General features: G+C 38.9%; 1 protein-coding gene across 3 annotated transcripts in view; it reads left to right on the top strand.

Annotated features, from left to right (window-relative positions):
* Window positions 1–19,415, top strand: part of FBXO34 (F-box protein 34) — a 134,807-nt gene that overhangs the window by 93,788 nt on the left and 21,604 nt on the right. Inside the window, exon 1 of one of the 3 annotated variants that reach the window (XM_032875333.1) lies at window positions 11,425–11,469. The exons of the other annotated variants lie outside the window; for them this stretch is intronic. The gene's annotated coding sequence lies outside the window, so the exon portion shown is untranslated. Of the gene's footprint in view, window positions 1–11,424; window positions 11,470–19,415 lie in introns of those variants that run through there. 3 annotated transcript variants of the gene reach the window in all.

The raw sequence follows: 19,415 nt of genomic DNA, 5'->3' as shown, positions 1-19,415 counted from the left end.
ACTGTCATTCATAACAGCATGTTTGTATTCTGATTTCTTGATTTCTCAGCTTTAGGCAGTATTTCTTGATTTCCCATTCTGGCAGGGTTTAGTTCTTCCTTGACTTCCCCAGGTACCCTTTTTACTTTTTCTTCTCTGGTCCTAATGTAGTTGTTTATAACTTGGGTTAAATTGATATTCAGTGTGTACACAGTTAAGACAGAACATGTGGGGTACTGGGGTGGCTCAGTTCATTAAGTGTCTGCCTTTGGCTGGGGTCATGATCTTAGCATCCTAGGAGCTTAGCCCCTCATGGGGCGGCGGGGGGGGGGGGGGGTCCCTGCTCAGCAGGGAGTCTATTTCTTCCTCCCCCTTTGCTCCTGCCCTCCCCCACCCCCGCCTCATGCACACATGCACACACCACACACTGTCTCTCTCAAATAAATAAAATCTTAAAAAAAAAAAAAGACTGAACATGCTATTCACAGTTAAGTCACAGAGTAATCTATGAAAATTTGTACTTTTCTATACAACTTTTGGGTTTCCCTGAAATTTTAATTTTTTCTTTGTTATTATTTACATTTAATTTGAAACTACTCACTAATGTAGTTCAGATTGTATTTTGTCCATATTTCCTTTCAGGAAGTTCTGACACTTCAGATATTCACTTAGTTTCCCGTATTCTTAAAGATGTGCTTCCATCTGGACTGGTTGCCACTATTTTTATGCACAGCTCTTATCCTGGGACTTTCCTCACCAGCGTCTTAGGGTTACGTCTTACCTCTTTGTGTTGGATTTCTTGTTTTCTAGATCTCCTGTTTTCCTGTTATTGGTTTATGCTTTTATTTTGGCAGAATATATTCTGATATATTGGGTTCCTGATAATTTATGTGACTGGTTCTTTTCTTTGTTTCTCAGTGTTGGAAATTGCATGGTAAGGTGACTTAGTGTGAGTTTGGTTCTGTCCATTGTGCTGAGTACTAGATGAACCCTTTAAATCAGGGAACTACTTTGTTGATGACTTTCTCCCCACTCTCTTTATTTAAATTCATTTAATTACTCTCTACACCCAGCGTGGGGCTCAGACTTATGACCTCCAGATCAAGAATTGGATGCATGCTCGGGTGCCTGGGTGGCTTAGTGGGTTAAGCCTAGGCCTTTGGCTCAGGTCATGATCTCAGGCTCCTGGGATCAAGCCCCCCATCCAGCCCTCTGCTCAACAGGGAGCCTCCTTCCCCTCTCTCTCTGCCTGCCTCTCTGTCTACGTGTGATCTCTCTCTCTGTCAGATTAGTAAAAAAAAAAAAAATCTTAAAAAAAAAAAAAAGAATTGCATGCTTATGGGACACATGAGTGGCTCAGTCAGTTAAGCATCTGCCTTTGCTCAGGTCATGATCCCAGAGTCCTGGGATCGAGTCCTGCATTGGGCTTCTTGCTAAGTGGGGAGCCTGCTTCTTTCTAAGCCTGCCACTTGTGCTCACTGTTAGGCACTTGCTCTCTCTCTCTCTCACACAAATAAATAAATAATATCTTAAAAAAAAGAATTGCGTGTTCTTCCAGCTGAGCTAGCCAGGCACCCCGATTTTCTCCCCTGCTTTTTCCTTTTTTTCCTCCTCTTATTTTCTCTTGAACTCTGTTACTCAGGTATTGGACTTGCTGAATTGATCTTCCAATCTTGTTATGCTATTCTAATGAGTTTTTCGTTTTGGCTATTGGATTTTTTAATTACCAAGAAGGCATGGTTTTGCTCACTTTCACTTAGTTTTTCTTTTCTTTTCTTTTTAAAGCTTACTGTTCTTCACGTTTGTGATATTTTCTTTTATGTTTCTGAAAATATTCATGCTGTCTTTTCCCCCAGAGATTTCTTCTGTTTGCATAAACTCTGTAAGGACTAGCTCTGTAATTTGCAGGGCCAAGTATAGAGTGGCAGTGTCGGTCATTTATTGAAGAATTTCAAGACAATAACAGTAAAGAATTAAACCTAACACAGAGCTCTTCTAAGTGCGGGGTACTCTTACAGTGTAGGTCACATACCTATGAAGCTGACCCTGCTTTCCCTTCTAACTTGGTTTTTCTGTTTCATCTTGTTTATGCCAGAGAGGCCTAACAATTCTTGGCTATTTGCTGATATTTAGTAGTGGGATTGGAAGCTCTGAATATGTAGTAGGACTTAGCAGTTGTCAGCTTCACCATAGGAAGATCTGGCCAAACAATTTTTTTGTTTTTTAAGATTTTATGTATTTATTTGTCAGAGAAGGAGAACAAGAGAGAGTGAGAGAGGGAGAGGAAGAGAGAGAGAGCTCGATCGCGCATGCAAGCAGGGGGAGTGGCAGACAGAGGAAGAAGCAGGTTCCCACTGAGCAGGGAGCCCAAAGTAGGACTGGATCCCAGGACCCTGGGATCATGACCTGAGCCAAAGCAGATGCTTAACTGACTGAGCCACCCAGGTGTCCCCTGAACGAATTTTGATTGAGAATTTGTCATTTTCTTTAAAATTTTCCTAGACTAATTGGTAATATTCCCCTGACAAGTCTCTCCTAATCTCCCACGCCTGAAAATGAAGGCCTGACTGTCAGCCTTTTGAGAAAGGGTATTGATAGGGGGGGCTAGGGTTGGTGACTAGTATTGGCACATCAGAGACAATTCTTAAATTTTTAGGAACTTTGTGAGTCACTTGCTAAATGTAACAGTTACTAAAGATTAAACAAACTTATAATGAAATATATTAATCACATCAGTAATATTAAAAATTCACCACCTCCTAATTATTTTATTACATTTTGTTATTACGGAAGCTCTTGATGTTATTTACATCTAATTTATATGGTGGAAATACTGTTTAGTGATAGGTTACCATGCATATCTTCTGAACTCTGCGTATAACGGTATTTTTTAGCTTGAAGCAGCCATGGTAAGAGTATTTATACCATAAAAATTTTAGCAGGTATTACAAATAACTCCCCTTGTTCCTCCCCTGATACCCTTGCTTCCCCCAGGTAGTTGTTAAACATTTATATTTACCAACACAGCGTGGATAGGGATCTAGTACATATATTAACTTAAACTGCCTTCATCTTATCTGGTGATTCCCTTAAGTCCATATAACCCTTTGTTTTAACTCCCTTTAGATTACCTTCAGCCTATTTTAAGAGTGAGGGAAGGGCATTTGCCTGCCTGTCTGAAAGACTGCATCTGGGAATTTCATTTTAGGAAGATTTTCTGTTAACCGTTCCCATTTTATCTCTGCTTATCCTTTTGGGGGAGTGTTCCCTGATGCTTACCTTAGGATTCAGTTTTCTTGGGTCTTTGAGTCCTTTACCTTTTAGCCATTTATATTTCAGCTTTCCAAAATGTGTGGCTGTAATCTCTAGTACTCTTTATACCTTAAAAAAAACAAACACTACACTGCACTACACTACACTACAATACATAGGTGTTTGGGGAAGGATCAGCAAATAGCGGTGTGTGTTTAGTCCACCATCTGTTATTACCCAGAAGTCTGGGATATAATTCTTGAAATAAATAGGTACATAACCTTAGCAATTTAAGGGGGTTCTGAATAGGCTTAGCCAATCTCCTGCTGGTTTGCAAGTCCTTAAATACAGTCAGGAAATAATTCTTCTGATTCTAGGAGATTTTTTCTTTTCATAAAGCAGGAAGTAACTGTAAGTAGGTATTAAATCAGATGACCTGCTGTTAGGTTTTTATGTGGATGTGTGGGGGCGTAAGGAAACACATAGTGCAGTATCAGGTCACATAGTTTGGTTTGAGGAAAATTGGGATAATAGTACTTAATCATCCTAGGTCTATAGTGATTCCGGTTGTCCTTCAGTGGCTGGATCTGGTGACCTGGTAATCTAATCCACTCTGAAGCAGGCAGGCATTGATTGTTCCATCACCTAGTGAGTCTTCTAATCTTAAGACTCTGTCTCCACTTGCAACCTCTTCTGCTCAAATTCAGTGCCCTTTCCCCACATTAGATTTGATGTGATTGGTTTGGTTGGACTCTCCTTTCCTTTAATTTTGAGATCTCCCCTTGTCTACTGATGGTTACCTTTGGAGAAGGTCAGAGTAGGAATGTCATAGGGTACCAGGGTAGTAGCTCAAGTAAAAACAATTGCCTATAGTCTCTAAGAAAGAGAATGTGGGCCACTCTAGCATTTAAGATACCTGAAAGGTTTTAGCTGTGGATAAAAAGAATAAATATGTAACAGGATATAAATACAGGACTATCCAGTTGATAAATTAAGCATTTCTGGGGCTCCTGGGTGGCTCAGTTGGTTAAGTGTCTGCCTTTGGCTCAGGTTATGATCCCAGGGTGCTGGGGACCAGTCCTGCTTTGGGCTCCTTGCTCAGCGGGAGCCTGCTTCCCATCCCCCACCACCCCTCCGTCCCACCCCTCACCCCACCTGTGCTTGCTCCCTCCCTGTCTTGCTCATTCTCTCAAATCATTAAAATCTTTAAAAAAAAACCCAAAGCATTTCTGCAAAAAGGGCTTCTGGCAACCACTGCTTATTGCTCATTTTTCTTGTCTCTACTTTCCTCACCACCTTTTGTGTTTTAATTAGAAGGTTTTGTTTTTGGTTTATAAATCCAGGTCAGACTCTTCATATGTTCTAATGGCTTTTTCTTTTTCTTTTTTTTTTTTTTTTTAGATTTTATTTATTTATTTGACAGAGACCACAAGTAGGCAGAGAGGAGGGCAGAGAGAGGGGGGGAAGCAGGCTCCCCGCTGAGCAGAGAACCCGATGTGGGGCTCGATCCCAGGACCCTGAGATCATGACCTGAGCCGAAGGCAGTGGCTTAACCCACTGAGCCACCCAGGCGCCCTGGCTTTTTCTTTTTGTTTGGTTGGATTTTTAAAAATCGTTTGTAATTTCTGATCTCCTGCCTAGGAAGAAATGCATCTCTTTCTCAGGATTGGTCGAGAGGATTAGGTTAGGTTTTTTCCCATATGTTATGTGCTCAGGACCAAAATTCTATGGAGAGCCTGAAAAGCTTTTTTTTCCGTGTTTTGAACTTTATTCGCTTAAAAAAACTTACATGAGTCTAACTATTAAATCATCACGTTTTTAACAGGTAGGTGAAAACAATAGAATACTGTGAAATTGGGACTGTCTTGAGATATTTAGGTCCTGTGACTGGCATGCATACCATACTTACCATACCATAAATGCAAGCCCTCAGAAACGGACTTGGATTTACCTTGGTGTTGCCCACATCATGCATGTGAAATAGGAAATCTATAAATGAGGGACCTTGTCTGCATGGTGTGGGGAGAATTATGGTAGCACTGTGGTAGATTTAAGAAAAGCTCACTCGGCAGTAGGCTTTGTCAAGATGACGTGATTGCCTGCTGACCAGCAACCTCAGAAAAGCTCCTTTTCTCGGCTGTAGATGGTAAAGCAGCGAGCCTTAAGGTATATAACCAAGCTGCTGCCGCACCGCTCAGATTTTGAAATATCCTAAGCCAAGTGGTAGGGTAAACTTTTCACCAAATTTATCAGCAGTCTCTTTTTTCTGCCTCCTTTCACTTAGGGGACATTTAAGTAAGTTTTAAGGTGAGAAAGTTTAAAAAATTTTTATGTACAGTCATGGTCTTTATTAAAACTTGTTAAAACTGGCTTGCTGTTGAAATAGCAGATGGCTGTGATAAAATGGGAACACGTCTAAAAAGAAACCAATGCAGATTAAGGCATAATTAAAAATATCTTTTATATGATTCACTAAAATTTTTTCTTTTGGGCTGTTAATATTGTGTCCTCTTTTTATTCATCTTTGACAAAACCACAGACTTTTTAAAAGGACAGAAAATGACTATTGAAGGCTTTGAAATTTCTTCTTTTAGAGATTTTTAGGACTTGGACTTTCCAGTCAAAGAATCTTGAAAATAAGACAGTTACTTGTAAGAGCAAGGCTGATACTGGTTTTTTTTTTTTTTTGCTTTTTTTCTTCAGTGAGTTGTCAAAATATGGGTTATACTTATCAGGAATACCTGGTCCTCTTGTAATACAAGGAATATCAGAAGGATTTTATCTACAGATGTCTTAAAATGACAAAAGTTTTACATACATCCCTCACTTGTCCTCCCACTAAAAAAAGATTAAGTATTTTCCTTTATTTCCTTTGCACCATTGCCCAAAGTAGGTATATATGACCTTTTGGAGGGATAACTTGTGACATTTCTAACTGGTCCCAGTGCTTAGCTCAGTGCCAAGACCCAGTAGGTGTTTAACATTCGTTGAATGAAATGAATCAATACTGATTCCAAACTGGTGTGTCTCCTATCCATTCTCTATAAAGCTGCTCCAGGGATCTGTCAAAAATACTGAACCAACCATGCTACTTCCCCTTAAAAATCCTTTAGTGTCCCTCAGCTACTTAGTTTGCCTCTCAGACTTTTTTCCTTCTTAAATTGTTTTTGGTATTATAAAATTAATATATATACTGTGGTCAGAAACCCAAACATTGAAAATAGATTTAAAAAAAAAAGTCCCTAACTCTCCTCCCAACTGACCAGTTTGCTGGACATTAATGTATTTTTCTGTGTATTTGCAAATTACACATAGTCTTTTCAGTTTTGTTTTACACCAATAGTATTATATGAAAATACTGTCCCTTCTTTCCTGCTTCCTTTCCATTGGTTGGGTGAAGTTTTTAGTATCATGGAAATTAATCCTTTGTATATATTACATATACTATTCTCCCAGTCTTTTGCTTATGTTTTAACTTTATGGTGTCTTCTCCACAAATAGATACTTAGAATTTGTATTTAGTCAGATATGTCAGTATTTTGTATATTTAAGGAAGGAGGAGTTACTTCCCACTAAGAGTTCAGAATCATTCATATTTGGCAGAATTGGATTTTACTTTTTTTTAAAGTAGGCTTCACTCGGGGCTTGAACTCACAACCCTGAGATGGAGACCTGAGCTGAGATCAAGAATTGGACACTTAACTGACTGAACCACCTAGGCACCCTTGGATTTTACATTTTACTCATTCTGGCACTTTTAAGTTTTTATGATGAAGTAGGCATCTACCTTTCACTCAGATATCCAGTTTTCTCAGTTTATTCAAACATCCTGCTTTAATCATTTAGAATGTTGTTTTCTTGAACTATTTATTTCTGATCTCTTTCCATGCCGTTTTGATTACTCTAGTTTTTATGTATGTTTTGGGAATTTTATTTTTCCCACCACAAATCTTATTGACTGTTCTCTTTTTAAATTTAGATATAAATTCCATGCCATAAGATTCGCCTTTTAAGAGTATACAGTTCACTGGTGTTTAGTATAGTCACAAAGTTGTGCAACCATCACCTAATTTTCATAACCCCTTAGAAGAAACTTCATACCTGTCACTCCTCACCCTCCGACCCCTTGTCCCCACTCTCCAACAAGCCCCTAGGCAACCATTAATCTACTTTCTGTCTCTATAGGTTTGCCTATTCTGGACATTTCCTGCATATGGATCGTAAAATATGGGATCTTTTGTGTCTGGATTCTTTCACTTAACATACTGTTTTCAAAGTTCATCCATGTTGTAGTATTGTCATGAGCGTGCTGTGAAGGTGCACTCAGAAGTCGTGTCTCTCCACAATGTCAGCTTTATTCACTCATGAAGCAGGGTTAACATAATTATAAAGCAGGTTCAGGATTGCAGACTCAGTGACATTTCATCACATGATTCACTTGGCTTCTTACAGGGCACACAAAGCAGAACACAAGTCACACAACAAACATGGTAACACAGGGGGCAGGGAGTTAACAAACCAAATGAGAAGTCTGCCTGAGCAGTCAGTCTGTGAGCACACAGTTGAGGTAAGTAAGGCCTCTGTCCTGTCTGTGTCAGCCCTTGGCACTTACTGCTTACTGTGTTCAAGGAGTGAATGATCTCAGTTTGGAGGTCAGTCAGGCAGAGCCTTTGGTGGCAAATGCCCTTTTTAAGTGATCAGACATAGAAGGGTCAATGTCTGAAGAATCTGACAGTTTGCTGCAAAAAGTCTCTCTTTTTAAAGGGATTTAATCAGTTTTGGACCCTGCAGATCTCCTCTGCTTCTGCTCGTTATCAGTTCTGGGGTGTTGTTAACTGGTACTTGTCTTGGTGATACCTCATAGCTATAGTACCCTTATCTGCTTGTGTCGTTGCTTGACACAGTCCCCTGGTTGACACAAGTGACTCCATCTTGCTTTCTCCTGAGGGGTGGGCAGAGGGAGAGAGAGAGAATCTCAAGCAGACTCCCTGCTGAATGCAGAGCCCAACACGGGCCTTGCTCTCATGACCCTGAGATCATGACCTGAGCCAAAATCAAGAGTTGGATGCTTAAATGACTGAGCCACCCAGGTGCTCCCATCTTGCTCTCTACAAGTGCTTGTACCATCACTTCATTAATCTGTTGTATGCATATACCATAGTTTATCCAGTCGTCCACTGATGGACATCTGGTTTGTTTTCACCTTTCACTTTTTACCTGTTTTAAATAGTGCTGCTATAAAATTTGTGTACAACTGTTTGAGTGTCTTGTCTTCGGTTCTTTGGAGGTATATCCTTAGGAATAGAGTTGTTGGGACATGTGGTAATTCTTTGTTTAGTGTTTTTTGTTTGATTTTATATTTTGATCTTTTGTCTGATAAGTTTTTGAACTATTAGACCAAGTAATATTTAATTTGATTTTTAACAGGAAAACCCCATAACCTGTAGTTTGCAAATAAGGAGAGATTTTTGTCTCTTCCCTTTGAATATTTTAGTTCTTGTTTTTTGGTAATGTGCTGGCTGGCATCTTTGTTTTGTTCCTGGATATAGGATGGAAATCTTTTTAATATTTTGCTATTGGATATGCTGTGTTCTATAAATTTATGTTAGTTTCCTTTTATTAAGGTCAACTTTTCCTGTTTGGTAAGAATTTTTTGAAAATCAGGAATAGGTGCTGAACATTGTTTCCTTTTAGGAATTTATTGCACTGTGGCATCTTTCTTTCAAACTGCTAATGGATCAGGAGCATTGGGCTTGTACTACTTGGTTGATACCTAGCCGAGTGGATTTTTCTTCCCTTCCAGGCTGATGGTTGTTACACATACACAAAACTCATTGTAGGAGACTAGTAGGAGAAAGTGAGAAAACTAATGTGTTTTGTGTATGTGTGACCAATCTGAAAACCAATCTAAGAACCTCCGTTCTGGAAAATCTGTAGCGGCAAGTTCAGCAATGGTATAGAGCTGTTCATGTTAGAATATAGTCCAACATATTTATTTCCTTCAGTCCATTTATTTCGTTCATTTTTTCCTGTAAGCTAAACAGTTTAAAATCTTGTTATTCAGAATCAAGAAACACACTCCTTTTAAGTGTTTATAAATATATTCCATAATTGGTTCTACTGCTCCTCTCACCTTGTTCCTGATAAAAAACAAAGCTACAAAATGCTTTGAATTTTAAGCAAGTGACAAATTGTCTCTGTCCACAGGTTGCTCATCACCATAGTAACAAGAAGCCAACTCATTTTTGAAGTGGGGCAGGATGCTGGTCCATCGCTTTTCAGAAGGACCTAAGACAATCCAAATACCTTTTTGTAGATTAAAAAACAGGCCTGCTCAAGGTGTGTCTAAATATCTTCAGTAAACACAAGTCGCAGATGAAATAGTTTGTAGAGGAAGTAAAATCCCCATTTAAGGTTCTGTCACATTACAAAGACTCCAGAACAAATCTAGATGGGCTTTACTTTCTGCCTGAAAATATCAAATAGCTTCCTCTTAAGGCTCATTAATTCACCCTTCACCTCCATGTCATACATGTTGAAGACAGCTGGTAGGGAAGGTCAGGGGGACTTAGGGAATTAAATGAGGCAAAGGTAAAAAGTGAGTTTTAGATTGGCCCAAATTGTGTGGGCAAGGGTCACAGATGTAATCTTTGATTTAATTTACGTGGTAGATTTTGAATTGCCTTGTGTTAGATCTTGCTATGGAGAAAGGTTGTTTGGGATCTAAATCTCAGAGATTTTCCTTAAATGTGTTTAAAGCTGTATTTAAAGCTTAGTTCTGGGGAGAGGGTTGGTGGAGAGAGAAAAAGAATAGATCAGGATTTGAGATTTGTCGCCTGAAACATCTACCATGACTTTTGGAGGGTGTCAGAAAATAAAACCAGATTTTCAGGTAGCTAGTAAAATATAGAGGGCTATCTAATTCTTTAGATTATGAATAGAATTAGAGAGTTCAGGTAAATCAAAATATGATCTATTGAAGGGAGTCTGGCTGGTTCAGTTGGTAGAGCATGCGACTCTTGATCTTTGGGATTATGAGTTTGAGCTCCACATTGGGTGTAGAGATTACTTAAGGATAAAATCTTTAAAAAAAAATCCATTTTGGACTAGCCAAATAATATGGATAATGATGGCAAATAAAGCATTTTTAAAAAAGTAAACCGCTGCACCCATCATGGGGCTCGACGTCTTGACTCCAAGATCAACAATCACATGCTCTACTGACTGAGCCAGTCAGGTGCCCCTAAAAAAGCATAAGTTTAATAAATTACTATCAGGAAAACAGGCAAGTTTGACATTCAGGATTGAAACACTCCCACTTATACAAACTCTGGGGACATTTTGGCGTTTAGAACATTGAAGTTCTCCTGAAACAATTGGTGAGATTTATATTCAACAAGTTTTGTCTATAATAAACTCTTTTAGGCCTCATAAAGTAGTTAACAGAAGTCTTCTTGAGCTGATGTTCAGTCAGAGGAAGATGCACCAACATGGATGCATGTCAGGAGGGAGGGAGCAGTTGTTGCAGAGAATGTAAAGAAAGGATAAAAGGAATAGGAACGTGGGGACTAGCACTTCTTTATGTGGATAGTCAAGGGGTGCCTCTCTGAGAAGATGACACTTGAGCAGAAAGATGGAAATAGTCAGTGATATAGTAAATACCTGGGTGTTAAGAAACAAAATTCATCCGAATAAATTTGAAGATCTAATTGGCTTTATTAAGTGACTCATGAATCCGCAGCATCCCACCTAGCCAGTAAAGGAGAGCTCCAAGGATATGTACAAAATGGAAGGTTTTTTTTAGGAAGAAGGGTGGAGCAAGAAGGTTATTAGCAAAAAAAATAAAATAAAAAGGTTTTGGGCTAGATCCCCTTCCCTTAAAGGGAAGGGCAAGGGGTCTGATTATGCTGATTACTCCATCTTCCATTGGGGGACGGAGTGGGTCCTTGTGACAAATTACTTCATTTCTGCGAATCAGAAAATTCCTGACTGACTTGTTAAAACTGCATTTCTAGGGGAGGTCGATACTGCAATTAGGTCAGGTATTACTTCATTTGGTGACTTCGCCTAGCCCAAGTGATGCCATTTTTGGGCCTGTGGTTTTATTTTTAACAGGGGTGTGGTACAGAAGAAAATGTTAGATGGAATTTCCCTTTTCCTTTATGGGATTACACTGGCTGCTGAGTTTGAGAGTGGACCATATGGAAAGCAGGAGTAGAATTGAGAGAACTAGTGCAGGTAAGAAACCATGGTGGCTTAGAACAGAATGGTGGTGGAGGAGGTGGCTGGTACAAGTTGACCCTTGAACAACATGGGTTTGAACTGCATGGGTCTGCTTATCTGTGCATTTTTTATAGTACAGTACTGTAGATAGATTTTCCTAATATTTTCTTTTCTCTAGCTTTATTCTAAGAATACAGTATGTAATACATACACAAAATATGTGTTAAACAGCTGTTTGTTATTGGTAAGGCTTCTGGTCAACAGTAAGCTGCTAAGTTTTGGAGGAGTCAAAAGTTATACTTAGATTTTTTTTTTTTTTTAAGATTTTATTTATTTGACAGAGATCCCAAGTAGGCAGAGAGGCAGGCAGAGAGAGAGAGAGGGGGAGGCAGGCTCCCCGCTGAGCAGAGAGCCGGATGTGAGGCTTGATCCCAGGACCCTGAGATCATGACCTGAGCCAAAGGCAGAGGCCTTAACCCACTGAGCCACCCAGGTGCCCCTATACTTAGATTTTTGACTGCATAGAGGTGAGGAGATTGTCTGTGCCCCTAATCTCCCTCATTGTTAAAGGGTCAGCTGCAGTTGGAGTCTGAGTATATTTTAGAAGGAAGAGCCAATGGGAATTCCTGGTGTGGTTTGTGAGAGAAAAATGCAGTCAGGGATGACTCAAGGATTTTGGCTTTGGAAATTGGAAAAATAGGGTTGCTGTTTACCAAAATGGGGAGGACTGAGGAAGGGTGGTGGTGGAACGTGCACAGGGAATCAGGATTTTGATTTTGGACATGTCGAGTTTGAGACATCCAGGTGGAGATTTAATAGTATACAAACCTGGAGGCCTGGCCTCTTGGGCTGGCCCCTTGGTGCACATATAGTTTGTATTAAGAGCCATTAGACTTGGATGGAACACCTTGCCAGTTTCTGGTCTGTCTGAGGAGCCCTGGGACATCTTAGTGAATTCACATGTGTCGCTGCAAAGTATTCTAAAATTTCTAAGGAAACTCTATGGATGGTGTGTAGACTTGACATGTATTTAAAAAACTTTTTTTAAAAGATGTTTGACATGTATGCTTGTGTTTTTATATTTCTGTATTTCTATATAAGCTGAGTGCAATTTTTTATTTACTTATTTGAGAGAGCGAGCACAAGTGAGGGGAGGGGCAGAGGGAGAAGGAGAAGCAGACTCCCCACTGATCAGGGAGCCAACATGGGGCTTGATCCCAGTAGCCCCCAGATCATGACGTGAGCTGAAGTCAGATGCCTAACCAACTGAGCCACCCAGGTACCCTCTGAGTGCAGTTTTGAATGTACACTTAGTGTTTCTAATAAAAGCAAATACAAAATTCACATTTTATTAAAATTGTTCCCCAATCAATCAGTCCCATATAGGGGAACTGATTGTACTTAATTAGAAATTTCGGGAGGGTGGGGTAGAGAATTTGCCCTGAAAACGATAGAGAATCACTGCATGGCAGCCCCGGAAAGGGCTGTTGGAGATTTGTGCAAAATGTCTTTAAAAAGCAGTTTATTTCTAAAATTGATGCATATTTTGAATTTTTCTCTTGTATTCTCTTCCCATTCTTAACGTTAGAAATGTTTTTAAAATTAATTCCATGGAATAAATTTACTGCAAGAATGAATGCTCCAGTATGTTCTTCTCTTTAAAGTCAGTATACTATTCAGTTTTGAAATGTGAAGACTCAAAATTTGGGAGAGCTGGATGGTAATGGATGTAGTCAGGCATCTTTAGAAGGAACGTTGATCTAGGGGTGCCTAGGTGGCTCGGTCGGTTAAGTGTCCGAACTCTTGGTTTTGGCTTAGGTCATGATCTCAGCCCCATTGGGCTGTATGCTTGAGATTCTCTTTCTCCCTTTCCACTGCCTCTCCTGTCCCCTCGCTCTCAAATAAATAAATAAATCTTAAAAAAAAAGGGGAGGGGAACGAACATAGTCTAGTTAAATTAGCAGCTGAAGAGATTTAGAACAATTAAGGGAATTAGCTCAAGCTCAGAAGATTATGAATACCTAGGAAGTGAAAATCCATTTGATCGTATTACAAGAAAGTATTTAATAAACCGAAGTTGATGAGGCTTTAACGAGGAGCTTAAAAAAACTGTAAGCTATGCTTGTTCTGCCTTTAGGAAGGGGTGGAGGTCCTGAATTTTCTTGTGTTGAGGAAGTTCTTTTTTAAAAATTTTTGAAGATTTTATTTATTTGTCAGAGAGAGAGGGCACAGGTGAGAGCACAAGCAGAGGGAGGAGCAGGCAGAGGGAGAAGCAGACTCCCTGCTGAGCAAGGCGATGGATGTGGGACTCATCCCACCCGGGATCCTGACCTGAGCTGAAGGCAGACACCTGACTAAGCATCCAGGCGTCCCAGGTTCTTTGGTTCTTAAGGGGGTGTAATTAGTCGTGAGTCAAAAACTGTGTGTACATCAGGATTCATCATAACTTGGTTGAATTATTCCTTAGGTTATTTTTCTTTCTTTGCTTTTTTCACTTGTAACCCAGATCTTCTGATTTAATAATATTGCTACCAGGAGAGGAGACAAATATGAATGAAGGACTCAGGTACTCCCAATTTCTGGAATTGGAATTTTGATCCCCATTATGACTTAAAAAATCTACACTAATTTTAGTATAAGCTAGCCTTTAGAGCCTTGTCAGCTCAAGAGTTTGGTGTTAAAATTGGGTTTTCTGGTCCTGTATAAATACATGGCTAGATGGTCATCTCATGGTTCGTTGATTGATAATTCCCACAGTAAGGAGGATTCTTTTCAGGAAACCAAATAAACATTACACTTTCTTTGTTTCTGTTTTATTTTGAGCATGAAATAACAAGATTGGATGATTTTAAAGGATGTTTAACCAAGTTTTAAATTTCTTGATGCCTTTGAATCACTCCCTTTCTAAAATCTTAACAGAATTCTATTCAGTATTATTTTGGATAGTCACTGAATTTTTCTGTTACTGGATTTGTGGGATATGGGTAGAAATGTGATAGTGGAATAGGATTAAAATACCTGTGCAACTTTTATTTAGAAAAGGCATTTTGGGACTTAGGTCTTTGTTTAAGACCAAAAAGAAAATTTCACAATAATTCGATTTTTCTGATAAAATTTGCCTCTTGAGCCTTCCCATTTCCTTTTTTCTAGGGCCATGCTAGGAAAAATGTTAATTTTAATACTGCTTTTTTTTTTTTAACCTTATAGCTAGCCTTTATTTTTGTGTTACATTCAAAGATAATACTTTTCCTGTTTGATTTGCCTGTTTTTTGTCCCTCTACTGATGTTTCTCTTTCCCCTTGCCATCTTCCCAAATAGGAACCTATAGAAGGCACTTATCTGTAGTTTTGATTTGTATGTTTCCTGTAATCATGCAAGAAATTTAGAGCTGAGTTGTATCAGATAGCTATGATATCAGTCTTTTCTTTCCATCAAATTTAATTTTAGTGTTTAAAACTTAGGAAATACTGTACTCGTATGCTAACAGTGAGTGGCCTAAAGAATAATGTCTTGATTTTTAATGGGATTCCTAGGTGTTCTTCCTTTCCCTTATATTGTCTCAAAATCTCTTTGAAGTTTCTTTGTGTCTCTTCATAAATCTTCTAAAATTTGTTTCAAATCTACGAGTATTTCAGGAATGGTGTGAGCACACACCAGGATCGAATTCAGTTCCAAAAGAGACCTTGCTTAATGTGCCATTTTGTTTCTATTATACTGATGTTCTTTTTTTTTTTAAGATTTTATTTATGTATTTGACAGCGAGATCACAAGTAGGCAGAGAGGCAGGCAGAGAGAGAGGGGGAAGCAGGCTCCCTGCTGAGCAGAGAGCCTGATGCGGGGCTTGATCCCAGGACCCTGGAATCAGACCCGAAGCGGAGGATAAGGCTTCAACCCACTGAGCCACCCAGGTTCCCCTATACTGATGTTCTTATCCCGTTTCTAGATTTGTCATGTAAATGGACATATTCTTTCTAATGAGTCCCTATTTATTAAGAATTTTTTTTCACTTCATTATGTGGTTGACTGTAAAATAGCTTTCCAAAATCTTTTGCATCAAATATTTATGTATGATACATATGCTCAGTATTTCCTTTTTTCTCCATAAAGAGCTTTTATGTACATATGCTTTATTAGTCTGTCTTCCAGCTAGAACGTTTATTTAATGAGGATGAGAATTTTTATATTTTTTCACTACTGTATCCCTGGTCTTTAGAAGAGTACCTGGTACATAGTAGATGATCAGTAAATAATGAGTGAGTGAATGAAAGATCGAATTAGTATCTTAGCTCCCAAACTGAGATTTGAATAGGAGGAGAAATGATTGCTTGAATGTTCAAATTAGAGATTGGAAATTATTTTATACTTGTGATGTGAAATGCAAGAAAATTCACCAACTTCAAGGATTGGTGAAAACTCCCAGGAATAAGAAAGGCCTGATCTCTTTAGGCCCCACAGGTAGTTGAAAAAAAATTTTTTTTTTTTTAATTAAGTAGGCTCTGTTCCCAACATGTGACTTGAGCTCATGACCCTGAGATCAAGAATTGCATGCTCAGGTTGCCTGGGTGGCTCAGTTGGTTAAGCGTCTGACTTTTTGAAAAAGCCTAGGACACTGGGTTCGAGTCCCACTTTGGGCTCCTTGCGCAGCAGGAAGCCTGCTTCTCCTTCTGCCTGCTGCTCCCACTGCTTGTGCGTTCTCTCTCTCTGACAAATAAATAAATCTTAGAGAGAGAGAGAGAGAGAGAATTGCATGCCCTCCTGACTGAGCCAGCCAGGTGCCCCAATAGTTGGTTTGAGTGCAATGTTAGTGTTGCGGATTTGAATGAGGGTGGGTTTAGAGATCTCTACCTTCTGTGTAGTTTTAATCAAATCTCTGTTGCATACACTCATAAATATATTAATAGTTTTTCTTATGCTACTCTCATCTTCTCTTGCACTGAATAATTTCAGATCTGGAGCAGTATTTTGAAAATTTGAATAACATGTGAATCCCGTCCAAATGAAATTTATTGAAACCCTTTAATATAGATAGAATTTTAAAATTTTTACATTGCATTATTATGTAGTTACTAGTAAACCCTGTATGCTTCTAAATCTTATACAACTACAAAGAGAAAACAAATACATAGCATATATAATACTTGAGTATTATTTTGACACTATTTTGAAGTCTGAAAAAACTAAAGTCAGAAAGTTTGAAAAATTAAATTGATTACAGTATAAATGCTGACATTCATTCTGCAAATTCTTTTGTGTTTGTCATATTTTATTTATTTATTTATTTATTTATTTATATGACAGAGATCACAAGTAGGCAGAGAGGTAGGAAGAGGGAGAGGGAGAAGCAGGCCTCCCGCCAAGTAAAGGGCCTGGCGTGGCCCCATCCCAGGATGCTGGGATCATGACTCGAGCCGAAGGCAGAAGCCCAACAACTGAGCCACCCTCGTGCCCCACATATTTTAAAATACTGTGATAACTCATCTCTACGTTTCTCCTTTGGGTTGCTACTAAAACCTTTGTTCACATACCTTCTTTCATTTTGCCCTCATTAAATCAGGGTTTCAAGCACATTGGAGTATATCTGTAGGTGTTAAATAATTATTTTCCAATTGAATTCAGGAACTGAAGAAGAATTTCCTGTTTGACTATCCTTGGGTATTTAGTATTTTTCTCACTAATACATTTTACTCAGAGCAGAAGAATTATAGTAAATGTTATTCTCCTAGAGGGCATTGGTATATGAAACACTGAATGAGCTGATATAAAGGGTCTGACTTATGCATGAACCTGGGGTTAGCACTGTCACCTCTCCATTAGATTCCAGTTAATATAGGTTAGCTTCTGGTTTGCCTCTGGGTAATAATTTAGTTCGGTACTAATGACTGTAGAAGGCTTTTTGGATACAAAGCTCTTTCTCAGATTGTCTTTTCCTTCGCTTTCTAAAAGTTGGAGGGAAATGTTTAAAATTAGATGGGACTCAGTTCCTAAAGTAAGACATGTTACAGAGTATTTTCATAGGGAGAATTTGGTGTACCTCTTTATTTGAATCTTTTATAACTTAACATGTAGTATTTTGCATTTGTAGCATATCAGAAAATGCTGACCTTTGAAGTTATGGCTATATCACTGCTTGATTTTGAGCAAGTTTCAGTTTCTGGCTTTTATCTTCTCTTCTGACAGTGGTTACAGACTGCAATACAAAAACACTGAAGGTTATAGGTTTGTGGTGATATATGGACCACAGTGGGGAAGGCATAAAGAGACTGGGGAGAAAGGAAAGAAGGAGCAGCTGGTACAAAGGACCCAAGATGCAAATGATGTGAGGAACAGAAAGAGGGCCAGATGAAATGTTTGTAAAAGTGCTTTGTTAGGTACAAAACATTCCTTACAGCTAAGGTGCTGGTATGTTTAGGGAATTATTTGTTTTCTTTTTCCAGTGGGCTACTGTTTGTTCGCTTGTAAGACCATCTTGCCTAGGGAATAGGATCCTGCTTTGGGGCTGATAAGAGCTGGACCCATGAGTCACAAATTCAACAGTCTGTGAATTACAATTAGTTATTTATAATAACAGTCTGTTTCTATAAGATTAGCAGTAGGAGAGAGAGGAATAGGCTTACTGCTAGAAATTTGGGGGTGAAGGAGTTTTGTATCATTTCTAATTCTTAACTATGTTAAGCATATGGCTATGCTCTTTGGTATGTATAGTTTTGCCACCTATTAGCCCAGCAATGAAATCTGATCTTGGGTACCAGGTTCTTCTCTGTGGTTTGGTTTGTTAATAATTGAAGTACCTAAAGATTTTGGGTATGAACTCTGCATACTTGATAATTAATTTAGAACCAGAGAACTTAGGATTTTCTGTTGAAGTAATTAATAACAAATTGTGGCTTTACAATTAATGTATGTATAACTGTTACACCAAAATAATCCAAACATGATAATAGGACATAGTTTATGTTTTTAGTGCCCTTTAAAGATGAACGTATTTTTAAACTTCTTGGTGTCCTTGTTCTTTCAAGTTTGGGTGTGTAAGAGTCTATTTATCAGAAATATTTTAGCACTAATGTTGGTTTGGCATTTTAAAAAATATATATGTAAACATGACCCTAGACAGCTGTGTTTAATATAGTAAAGAATCATGGGGAGACTTTTCAGTGTTTCTTGTTGGGACTTAGTGTATGTGTATTTTGGTATTTAAAGGATGTGGTGTGGGGCTTTGAAAATGAGAGGGAGGTTGCCTAACTTATACCTGAATGCGTGCATATCTCAGTTGTTCTGTCTTAGAGGTTATTAGCAACATGAAAGTTGTTTGTACCCTGGTGAAACTGACAGTACTAAGTTAGAAACCTTTTGTGGAAGTATTTGCACATGCCTGGTAAGTAGGATTTTCTTTAAAATCTGACATTGCATCAGAATGTTTTAGGTAACTAGGGTGCTGGAAAAAAGCTGCTGCTTAAGCCAAACTACTTTTTGCTTTGCAGAAAGGTAACCAAGATTAAAAGTGACCATGACCTGGAGAGTAGCCTCTATCTTTCCACCTCATCCACCTCCCGTTTCTGAGCTAGCAGTGCACTAGATTAGGAAACAGTGGGTGGAGTTGCTTAATTGCATCAACTTCCTGGGCTGCCCAAGTATTGACTACTCATATGTTCCATTTAAAAGATTGTTGCTGATTGGCTGGTTTCTTTTAAATCTTTAGGTTTGACATTGATTCACTCTAATGAATGCTTTCCAAGTACAAGGCACTGCGCTGCATGCTCTGTGGGAGCTACAGAAAGGAATATGATTACTCATACCTTTCACTTTACAGTATAGTAGGGGAGAGGAAGACAAGATAGACAATGGTTAAGTGTCCCAGGGAAGGCATATAGCAGCCATTCCGTAATATTGATGAGTGAGGGTGGGGCAGTGGATGAGACCTGGGCAGGGAGGGCCCCAGCTGAGTGAGCAGTTTCAGTAGTTCC

The sequence above is a fragment of the Lontra canadensis genome, unplaced genomic scaffold (assembly GCF_010015895.1).
Source record: "Lontra canadensis isolate GAN:19392208 unplaced genomic scaffold, GSC_riverotter_1.0 scaffold55, whole genome shotgun sequence".
NCBI classification, from domain to species: Eukaryota; Metazoa; Chordata; class Mammalia; order Carnivora; family Mustelidae; genus Lontra; species Lontra canadensis.
The sequence above is the reverse complement of the archived record's forward strand: the minus strand, read 5'-3'. Positions and strand labels throughout refer to the sequence as shown.